This window comes from Rhinolophus sinicus, linkage group LG02 (assembly GCF_036562045.2).
Source record: "Rhinolophus sinicus isolate RSC01 linkage group LG02, ASM3656204v1, whole genome shotgun sequence".
NCBI classification, from domain to species: domain Eukaryota; kingdom Metazoa; phylum Chordata; class Mammalia; order Chiroptera; family Rhinolophidae; genus Rhinolophus; species Rhinolophus sinicus.
In genome coordinates this window covers 117,623,901-117,636,738 of record NC_133752.1, presented here as the reverse complement: position 1 = coordinate 117,636,738, position 12,838 = coordinate 117,623,901, and positions in this window count along the sequence as shown.

Below are 12,838 nucleotides of genomic sequence, written 5' to 3'. Positions count from 1 at the left end.
CTGAAATGGTGATAAATATTTTTAAAGGAGCTTCTTGAATCTGGATGTGGGTATGAAAACAGAAACCCCTTATTTTTAAACATCCATTTGTTGAAAGAAATTGAAACCAAAAGACGTCTCACTCTTCTAGCAAGACCATTTATACTCTGACAATGGTAGGGAGATGTTCTTATCCATATGATAATTACAAGCTTTCCACGCATTCGTGTCTTTGTTGTAGTACTGATCCAAACAGAATGTACTTTGCAGATCAATAAATAATTATCATATACAGTATTTGTACAATTCCCATCACTTAGCTGTCTGCAGCCTGTCAACTACATTTGGGCAGAACTTAGAATGTGAATGAACACAAATAGCTTGTCATGACCCGTAAAGAGTTTCATGAGATGGGGAGGCAGGAAAGCTCTCTTTTTACCATCCTGATGACAACAGAAACTGGAATAATCTGGAAGGGACACAAAAATTTAGCTCCACAGTCTCGATTTCCAGACCCACTATAAATTGATTTTCTGTCAAAAAGATGTACAGCTCTTGGAGCATGCTGCCTGGATTCTTATTTATTTATATATTTATTTACTCATTCATTCATTTTGCGGTGGGGTAGCTGTGGCTGCCAAGTGAAATAAGCTTCTGGGGTACTAGAATACGACAAAGCCTTTAAAATTCACACCCTGTATGGAAAACACTCCTTTAAGAATGAGGTAAAAATCATTATGGGAGTTAGATGGTTCATGTCTACTGTGAACTTTGCATGGATGTGAACATACATATTAATAACTTACTGAAAAAATGAAGGTTTTGGAATTAGTCAGGATTCTACAGTGGGTGAGACACTCTATAGGTACAATCCAGTGGAAATAAACCAGGAAATCATATATTACTATCTAAATCCCATTTGATCACCTTCCCTCATAACATTATTTTTCCCTCCAGGGAAAGAGGGAAGTGACAGCTCCAACGTCTTATGAACAGCTAGAAAAGCACAACAATAATTTATGTAGTGATCGCTGCTCCCGATTAGTCACTAGCCGGGGGATCACTGCATAAATTATATAAATGTCTAACCATTATGCCGTACACCTGAAATTAATATAAAATACTATTGAATGTCAATTGTAAATAAAAAAAAATAATTAAAAAAAATAATAAATAAATAAACACAATAATAGTAAGACAGTAATTTATTTCAAGAGCTCTAAAGAGATTTGTGGTGCATATTAACATAGGAAAAGCTCTGAGAAGTCCTGTGGGATGACACGTTTCCTAAGTTTATTCAACTGTTTCTCTTACCATCTATTAACTTCCCACATAATATATGGAAAATAAGGCCTGATTATCATTCCGTATCTGAAAATAGAGGTAAAAGACACACACCTCTCAATCACCATAATTTGTACACATGCTGTTCTTTTTACCTAGATTTTTTTCTCCCAAATCTCATATTGCTATCCCAGCTTTAATAAGCTCAAGCTTACCTCTACCCTAGGTCACAAGTTAGTTATCACTTTGCCTGGGAAGTTGGGCCTCACACCCCAACTATACACACCTGCGCTGTTTCTCCACTAACCCAGTACTTCTGCCATAGCTGCAATCACCTTCCATTACAATGATGTGTTTAATGATCTTGCTGCCCTGATGGATGATAAGCTCCATAGACTCATAAGCTCTTCTGTTTGCTCAATATTTTAGCTCCAGCATCTCATATGGTTCTTGGCACATCACAAATATGAAAGAGATATTTATTAGATTTAAATGAATATCTTGAACCACTGGTTTAGAGAAATGTTCCTGGAGGTTTTAGATGAAGAGAGCTACAGATTCTCAGTAAATTATTAGGTTTTTGATGTGAGTCAGTTATATTGGGCCACATAAATGGCTGTATTTTATTTTACTTTATTTTATTTACTTTTTATCTTTTGTTTTACTTTACCTTATTTAATTTAAATCTATGCTTATCCTGAGGTAACAGTATAGTTTACCAGCTAAAGCCAGCTGTTCCCCGTCTCTGAGAGCTGCAACACCATATCCTACTTGGCCTGATTCCATGCACTCATCTCTCCCTCAAAATGCCACATGATGTGTATTTCATATTTACATTTCAATAAACTTACTTGGACATGTTTATGCACTATAGTTACTCACAAACTACTGAGATGTCCACCGGAATGGCATCTAGTAGAAAAAGCATCCAGTAGACTTGAGGCTGGTTCCTGCTTCTTACTATGGGTCTAATACTCAGGGAAAGTAGGTTTTGTTGTATCCTACGTGACTCTCTGAAGACACATTCTCAAGAAGCATGTATTATAGCATAACTATATTGACTGATGTTTCTTAAATGTTTTAGTGGCACTGCTATGGAGTGGGGTCCTGGCTGAACAGTCTTTGTTCTTGGATTAGTTTGGTAAATCTGGTATCCTTGAACCATCTGTCACCATGCTTCAGTTTCTCTGGACAATGTTTAATACTGAATCTCCATGCTAGTTAATTTTATGTATCACCTCGACTGGGCTAAGACATACCCAGATAGCTAGTGAAACATTTATTTCTGGGTATGACTGTGAGGGTGTTTGGAGAATCGATTATTAGCATTTGAATTGGTAGACTGAGTAAAGATCACCCTCAGTAGTGTGGGTGAGCATCATTCAATCTGTTGATGGCCTGAATAGAACATAAACATGGAGGAAGAGTGAATTTGTTCTCTCTACTTGAGCTGGGACATCCAACATCTCCTGTCCTTGGACACCAGCACTTCTCTTTCTTGGGTCCTTAGACTCCACTCACATCATTGGCTCCCCTGATTCACAATCCTTTGGGCTAGGACTAGAACTGGACTACTGGCTATGCTGGGCCTACAGTTATGGAGGGCAGACATGGGACTTTTCAGCCTCCACAGTCATGTGAGCCAATCCCTTATTATAAGTTTTTTATCTATCTATCTATATATCTATCTATCTATCTATCTATCTATCTATCTATCTATCTATAGATCTATCTATCGTCTTATCTCTCTCCCTCTTCCTCCCTCCCTCTTCTGTCCTCTCTCTATCTATCTATCGTCCTATTGGTTCTATTCTTTGGAGAGCACTGACGAATACACTCTCCTTACAAGATAAACTAATTTATTTAGTCAATAAATATTTTGACTAAACATGGTGCTAGGTGTTATACCTATAGAGTTAAGGTTGATAATCTCTAAGAAATGTGGATATAGATACTGTGAAAAAAGAAAGCAAAAGCTATAAGTGAAAATGACATGGGTGAGAAGAGAGTTTACATTTGGTATCGACTTCTTAGATTGCAATTATAAAACAATGTCTGCCCTTTAGTGAGGGACAAAGCAGAGCATGTATTTGGGAGTTAGTAGAAACCTTTTGTCTTTGGAACTGACTCATTAATGCTTTCCTATGATTATATCTACACATTTGCCTCTGCATAGTGAGAGGAATTGTCCAGAATAATTTTTATATGGCTTAGAGAAATATATGGCATTGTCTGTGGGCTATTTGGAGCCCCAATTTGATGTGAAAATAAAATTGACTTAAAAGAAAATAGACAGAAACAACAGCAAAACAGAATTTAGAGCAATTATATAGTACAACTTAGAAAAATTGAATAAAACAAATTGAAAACAAAATGCATAAAATTATTCCGAGTGGCTGTTTGATAGGCTGTTTCTTATTACTGTTATGAATTTTCAAAATTTTGTATAGTGGCAAGGACTTATAAATTTTAAATTTTATTTCATTTATCTCAATTATACAATTAAAACATGCATTCTTTCTGTACTTATACAAAATTATAATACTTTGCTTTTTAAAAAAATCAGGATGCACTGGTTAGACCTAATATAGAGTGTCATGCATAATGTGAGACCTTCCCTCTGCATTATCCCTGGACTATGTGCCTTTACATGAAAGAGCATTAATTAAGGAGTCTACAAGTTCCAGCATGAATGTCCTGAGAGCGTCCTACATCGCTTACCCATCCTCACTGCACCCTGACCCTGCACACACACACACACACACACACACACACCCTCTGTCAGTACCCTGTTGTGTCATAACAGTCTCCTTCCCTCAGTTATCCTCTCTAACATCTCTGCAGCCTTGCCCATACAACTACCTTTCTCATCTTTTGAACCACTCTCTCGGCTCATGTAAACACACTTGGAAACATAATTTTCACCCATTGTAATGAAGCACACTACTATGTTAGTGGTACATTTTTGCATATACATTATGATCTCTCACTATGAAACAACTGTTCATTTAGACTTAATAATGGAAAATGATTTATCCAGTTTATTCCCAATATTCATATTTTATTTATATTGTAATTAGCTTGATGCATGTCAGAAAGATGGAGGGCCATTTGCATTTTCTATGGATAGGTTTCTGTTTTCCCTGTACCTTTCAGCTACCCATTAATAAGTTTTAGTAAAAAATAAAAGGAGGCCCAAGTGAAAGGTGGAATCTCTGTACTCTCCATACAAGTCTTTTGCAAATATAAAATTACTGCAAAATAAAACGTTTTAAAAAAATACCAGAAAGAAGAGAAAGAAAACCAGAAGCATAGATAGGAGAAAGAAAAGAGCAAGGAAGAAGGTGAAGAGAAAGCAAAGAGTGTGGTTTTATGGACCAAGGGACAGCAGACCTTCGTACATTAATGATAGTCATTACGCCTGCATTTGTGTGTGTCTGATGATTTGTGGCAATCAGTTTTTAGTATTGAGGCATAGTGTTAATTAGGGCTTATGCACCTCTAAGTCAATTAAATTTGGTTTATTAATGCATAATTCAATATTGTTATGTATAGCAGAACACTTAAAAGGATTTTAAAATTCTATCTTCTGATGTGGACTGAAATATTTCAAGGAAACACCCACTATCAAGTGAGTGAAAATGAATAATTATGAAAGCCCTAACACCCCACAGTTGAGCAGACAAGACAGCTGCTATTATTAAGCACTCCAGATTGAAAGTATGGATTCTATCATTATAAGAACAAAGACAGTGCTGTGATAATTACGGAAACGCTCCAGCTTCCATTTTTGCTAATGTTTTTAGTAGAATATTTAAAGCCACAAAAGGTTAAGATAGAGAGTTCAATATCTGTATCTTGTTACTCATTTAGATGAATGCATTTTTCTACAAATTGTAATCATAACAGAGCTTGAAATCTCTGTAACATCATGTTAAGAAAGAGCCGATTTGGACAAGAAATTAAAAGATAATAAACAGTGTAGACTCGGTGAGGGTAATACTGTTTAATGTCAGTGGTGATTGAAACTATCTTCTAGATGACTGAAGCTTTGTTGGCCTCGTCTGTTTATATTAATTTCTGCTTTTCAAAGGCCATTATCTTAAATTGCATGTTATATAACTTGTGCCGCCTCCGTCCAGCCCACAGCACCACTTCTAAAGCAACTTGACGATGCATATTATAGGAAAAAATCTTTCCTAGGCTCAGCATTCAAGGAGATTACAATCTCGAGACTGTAATGGGAATGGATTAAACTTTGTACAATTTCCTTTTGTCCCATGAATTCAATCCCGTTGTGCTATTTTCTATACTTCTTTCAATCTTTGTCACAGAAATGATCTATGAAAGTGTTAGCACTGCTTAAAGGACCCTGTCCTGGTTTTAACCCAGTCAGGATCTTACAGTTGGATTGGGTCTGAATTTTTCCTCCCTGAGAAAACAAAGCAAGAAGACTGGGACAAACCCACCCAACAGATGAAAGAACACGGAAAAGGTTATTGTCCTTGAGCTCAGGCAGGCTTAACAAGGACAATCAATGATCTTCATGTTGATCTCAGATGGAAAAAAAGAAAACAAAGCAGAAAAGTCACAACATAAATCCAATCTTGTGACTGCAATTGAACTCATCTGTAAGAGGGAGACTGACGCAGTAAAAAGGTCCTTCATTCTCAGCACAGCTTCAGGTTTTCAGATTCCAATCGCAGACTCTTCCTCAGATAGAAGCCTTTCCATGTTTTCATTAACTACCAGTCTTACCTCTGAGATTAAGATGGAATCATTCTAATGTTGATGGTGTCCATATTGCTTTGAAATGACCCACACCACCAGAGAAAACAAAAACATGCATATTAAGGAGAATAAGAGAATTGCTCCCTCAGAAGTTGATTTTGTTTTGATCTTTAGAAGGTCTTTGATGTCAGGCAAAGATGTTGCATCCAGTGCACGTCTTTGGTACTTTGGTTGCATGCAAATTAAACTCATTTGGTTGAAGTTAAAAAGTAAAATATTTACTACTTATTTTTATATTGACTTCAAGTAATTCCATGACCACTGATAAATAACTAATTCCTCCAAATAAAATCCACACGAGTTACCACATTAAAGTATGCAGAGATAAAGAACTACATGCTATGATTTGGCTGAAACCAAAAGTTGTTCATCTTTTATTATGTTAACTGTTTGGTTTAGAATAATTCATTTTCAGGCACATGTTTTTCAAGTGGCACCTGCTTTCCAAGTAGCTACATGGAGCATAGGATTAGGGATCAGGAAACCAAGCCTATAGGTGAAAAAATCTTGGATGGGCTAGCGATTTTCACCACACGTTATCAAGGATCAGCATTATCTATTGGACCAGAGATTTGGTCTATGCTTCTTTTCAGGACCAATTCAGAAATAGGACCATTAGACTTCAGTCCTATCACAAATCCATACAGGGAATCAGTGAATCTTTCTGAGAAGAGATTTACCAACAGGGAGACTCGCCTTCACCCCCACTTTATCCTGATTTACATTCATATGCCATGTTGCTCCAAAATCTTCAATAGACATAGATTACACAATCATACGGTATGCCAACCAGTGGCCACAGACTGGAATAATGGGTCCTCCATTCAGACCTTATCCCTTTTCTTCCCCCAGGATTTTTCCTAAAAATAAAAATTGGTGGAACTGAAGAGCCAACTAATAATATTAATTCATATTTGCTGAGTGTTTATTTTGCGTTAGGCACTACTAAGTCACTTTACATTTGAATATCCTTACAGTTCTATGTCATTTCTGAGGGAGATACTATTATTATTGCACCATTTTACAAAAACAAAACAATACAAAAAAAAAAACTGAAGCTCAGACTAGATACATAATTTACCGATGTTAGCACAACTAGGAAATAGGCAATCTAGGTCCAAAATTAATGCTTAATTAGTAATTTTACTGCCTCTGTACACTTCTCTTGCTGTTTATATTGAGCTATCTTATCTTGTTAACTGACTAATAGGAGGAGTTGCCAAGGCTTCCTAAAACTTAAATTTGACTAAACTTTTATTTAAAAAACTATATCGTTGAAAAGGTATTGAGGCATCATGATTGAAGACTGTTGCTATATCTATTCTGATAGGTAGGCCATTTTTGCTTATTCCAAGCATAAAAATATCTAATGAACTGCCACTAGAAAAGAAAATAAACAGTTATAAATACAGGTAGGGATAATGATATACACACAGACATCAGGTCAACCATCTAAACTAGAAGATGAGAAATTACATTTTTGCAATTACAACCAAATCAGAGACTGAAAACAATCTTAATTTAAATGCACAGCTTTTAACCTTATAAACTACTCATTATGCTCCATTATTTTACGTTGTAATGCAAAGCACCTCCTTGTACATGTGAAACAATTCTCCTTTTATTAATTTTCTGATGCTAGTCCATTCGAATTTTATTATTATCTCTTATGTGTGGACTGCACTGATGTTCTTAATATCAGGGCTATCTGGAAACAGGACTAGCCTGAGGCATGGAAACAGGACTAGCAAGGCATGGAAACTCTCAGTTGCAACCATTATTTCTCTGTAATAGTCCTTGCCCTTTAATATCTTCTTACATGCAGTAGTACATCAAGAGTTGCATAATTTCCCAAAGTTTTGTAATAGAGTTTAACATTTCCTAAAATAACAGTACGTACATTATATTGTTCCTGTGCCTAAAACCATTGTCAATTTCTCAAAAAAACAAAATAAAATAAATGCACCAATTCTTTAGAAATAATTGTTTCCACATTTTGGAGAGCTGGAAATTACTGATAAAATTTAGAAAGATAGTAATGCAATTTAGTAAACAACATGCATAATAAACATTGACAATTAAATTGTTTTATTATAGACTAAACTGTTGTCATTTGGAATTATGGTTTAATTCCCTTTTAGAAACGGTAAAGACTATGGTTAGCAATGAGAGTAGTACTGGCTATTAAGGGGAGTTTTAGAATGCTATGGAGGGCAGTTTTTAGTTGTATCAGTGATGAGTGTGCTAAGAAATTTAATAAGTGGGGATGATGCCCTGTGAATATGCAGAGTTGTCCTAGCCAATTTTTAAATATCTTCCCAGACTTCCAAATTCAGGCATGAGATGGAATAATTTATCTTCTAGTCATGCATATTATTTTAATAAAATTACTTTCCTTTTATTTCTTAAAATTATTAATGCTAGGATATTACATTGACTTTTAAAATTACCATGGTTGAATAATATTGAATGTCAACTATAATTATATATATATATATATATATATATATATATATATATATATATATAGTCATGGGATATATAAAGTACAGCATAGGGAATATAGTCAATGGTATAGTAATAGCTATATACAATGTCAGTGGGGTAGTAGACTGGGTGGGGTATCACTTTGCTAGGGGTATAAATGTCTAATTATTATGTTGTTTATAAACCTGAAACTAATTTTAAAAGCCAAAAAAATAAATAAAAGCTTTTGCACACACAAAGAATTACATGGTTGATAGTTTTGTCATCTAATTTGATTTTAGTCAAGTAAAGAGTACATTACAAAATATTTGTTATAAAAAGATGTTTTACCTCATACAGCTAAGATCCACAGGGTAAGAAATGAAGAAGGCATTAGGGTAGAAAAGCATAAGATTAAATCTTAGAAACTCCTAAATCAGAAAATGTCCAAAAAAGTATTATGATGGCAAGTTATAAAGGGTAAAATCTACTGATATCATGTTGTAATGCCAAAGTTTGATTTAATATCTTGACTTTCTCAGCTCTCTTAGTGAACCAGGAAGCAAATGTTGATTTCAGTGATATTTTCAGTGGCTTCTAGGAATACCATTTCAAACTGCTCAGGAAAAAGTTTTTCACTGATATTTGTTTATGCCAGATTTTTGTTGTGTGTTGATAGTGGTGGTGGTGGCTTCATGTCCACTTTAGCTTCTCTTGAGACTTACCTATGACATTTCCAAATGGAACCTCCTAAAGGTAAAGCAACATCTAAGAAAATCAATAAAAAATCCTTGTATTCAGCTCAAACTTTGAAGTATTTACATTGCTTTCTATTTTATCCCATTAGGGCTATATGACTGAAGTCTTGCCCCAAAATGTGGCTTTTGGAATAAGCTTCAACTACTCAATGCACCAGGTGCGAGAAATGCCCATGGGTATCAAAGAAGGCTCTTTTTAGAGAACAAGAAGGATGAAGGAATATGTAACCATCCCTACTGGGATTCTATCAATCTTCTTAATAATTCAATCACCTGAGTAATAATAATGCTTAAAATACACTCACCTTTGCATCTATTTTACTCATTAAACAAATATTGACATCTAGCTATATGCTACAGAATCATCTTCAAAGGACATCTTTTTATGAATTTTTTCCTCTGAAGCCAAAGGGTGATAAATGCAGATAAAATGTAATGCAAAAAAAAAGCATCTTATTAATTAAAACCCTAAATTGAACAACATAATAGGATTGCTTCTAAACAGTATATCAGTTCTAGGGAATTAACATAAAACTAACTCATAGGGGACAGCTAAAAACAAATAAACAATAACAACAGCAAAAAAAAACAAAAAACAAAAAACAAACAAAAAAACACTTTACCTCTAATTTAATATAGTGAAAAGTAGGCCTGAGTCAAGAATCAGGACTGATCCTGCATGTAAGAACTCTCAGGAGACTAAGTCATAGATCAGCTGCTTGATAAAAACAGGTACAATCATGTCAGATAATCATTGGTAGGTGGTGAATTGTCCTTTATCTAAAGTAAGGACATTTCTATTCTAAATAAATAGGGCAGACCTCAATGATAAGGGAACAGTTTCCATTAGATAGTATAGAATAAACACTGAATAAATTCTTGTTCCTTTCCTTTTTGTATACAGTCAGCCTTCTCTGAGTAGCAATTGTTTTACCTACATCCCAGACCTAAGGATGCCATCGTGACATTGTGATCTTATTGGAGTATTTCCTAGGCTTCCTCAATAAAATGTTTCCAAACATCTTTTGAAATAGGTAACTTTTCAGAGGGACCTTCTTGCCTTTTTTATTCTGGCTTTTACAAGTTTTACATCAAAAAGTGTGTGTGTGTGTGAGTGTGTGTGTGTGTCACATGAAATACAGTTTGGTTACTACCAAGAACATTCTGTAAACAAAGACTAAAATAAGAGATGTAGTCAAGAGTCAGGAAGTGGATGGGATCAGAACCAAAGTGCAAGTATAAGTGAGCATGGCTCAGGATGTGTGGCCCGAATACTACTGGTAGAATGTTGTCATCTAATGTGCAAACTTGTATGTCTGGAGATGTCAAGCTGGATAAAAGTGTAAGCTCAAGATGTACCTAGGTGACTACAGCATAGTATGGGATGGTCCAGAACCAAACAGTTGCAATTATGGGGAAGCAATCATATACAATCTACCAAAATAGTTACATTTGGTTGTATGAGTGGTGCACTGCACAGGTCTAGGGGACACTTCACATGTTAGCTGCGATGTGTTTGTATATTTATTATAAATGTATGGCAGATAATAAGAACATATCAAATTCACATAAAGTTGCTCTATATGCTAAAGTGGTACTAACTATCATTCTTGTATATATAGTATGCATGTAAGATTAAAATTTATAAAGGAAACCCAGTTACCTTAACCTCTGACCAATATTAACAACTATGCTCTTCAAAAATGGACAATACATTTGTGGTTGTCATGAAATTGGACATTTCATCTTTTGTCCACAAGAGATGCAGACAAGCAAGTTACCCATGTAGCTATAGTAACCAACATTTTGTAGTTTATGATTTAGGTTAAATAGATTCTCAACCTACAACCTGATTCACAAGAGCTAAAATTTCTATTCTCTTATTAAAAATGTTCCTCTCTTAGAATTGTATTCAAAATTCTAAAGAAACCTCCCAAATTTCTTTCATTTTCTCTCTCTCTTTCTTCTTCTTCCTCCCTCCCTCTCTCTCTTCCCTGCCTCCCCTTTTCCTTGAGATAAGTTGTGAAATTTGAGAAGTTCTTTGAATTTTCTTAAAATACATGATTTGTATGATAGAGAGAGACCAAAGAGAGAAAAAGATCACAAGGGAGCACATTTTAGTAAATGGACTTCAGATGTTGAGGAAAGGAGGCAGAGGATGCCTCTATTAACAGTGTTTTAACAACATGGTTCCTGTCACCCCTATTGTGGGATTGATTAACAAATGGTTTATTTTATAATTTGAAAGCCAAACTAAAGGTGAAAGAAAACTCCTTCTGTCTTGCCAATAATTCCAAGCTTGGAGATGTACATATTCCCATGGGAGGCACACAGCAGGTGTGAAGCATGGGGCTATTGCCTTTGACTGTTGATTACTCTCTGTGTAATTTGAAAGCTTTCTATTCCCACAGCTTCATGTAATATATCAACAGTAATAAATTCTTAACTATTATCAGGCCTACTAAAGGTTTGGCCACTGTAACAGATGTCTTCTCAATTTCATGTTGTGGGCTCTTATTCACCCCTTCTTCTGGAAAATACCTTACATAAAAATCTACTATTAGTGTGTCTAATGTGATGTTTACATCCAATGGTGACATTAGTTATCAATCTCTAAATTAAATAGTTAATTAACCATAATGAGTCAACACATCAGCACTGAGTCAACATACTTTATCCCCACTAGAGTTTATGGCTAAGATTACTAAATGATGCACAATGAAACTCTAAGGTATACTTTTGTTTTTAGTATTTGGAATGACCCATTTTCTGATTATGCATTTAAAGACTTTTTTTTGTCTTAGAGTCCTAGAGATTTTGTCTTAGATTTTTGTCTTAGAGATATTCCATCACTGGGCAGAAAATGTAAATATCTTCACCAGATTCAGCAGTAACCCTGTTGGCCGGCTTCGGACCAAGCTGGGGACATCACCCAGCTGCATCCAAAGATGATACACACAGAGGGCAGACTGGGCAGGCACCAGAACCTGTTAAAGCAAATCTGGTTCTAAAGAGTCAGCCCTTGTACCACAGCTCCACTACTATAGTCATGGCCAGTCATCACAACAAATCAGCCTGTGGTTCAATCCCTCTCACTGATGTGCAAACAGCAACCAAGGCTCCACTACAACAGGAGGACACATACAACACACACAGTGAACACTCCTGTAGCACCCAGCTCTGGTGACCAGGGAGACTACACTACTGGGCCTCACAGGACACCTACTAAGTAAGGCCTCTCTACTAATACAGGGAGGTATAGTAGCCCTATCCAATACTAGAAACAAACACAGGGAGGCAGCCAAAATGGGGAGACAAAGAAACATATCTCAAATAAAAAACAAACAAAAAAAACAACAACAACAGAACAAAGCTCCAGAAAAAGAACTAAACAAAATGGAGACAAGCACTCTACCAGACGCAGAGTTCAAAACACTGGTTATAAGGATGCTCAGTGATTTCAGTGAGAACTTCAACAAAGAGGTAATAAACATAAAAACTGTGACAGAAACATAACAAAAGAACCAGTCAGAAATAAAGAATACAATACAAGAAATTAA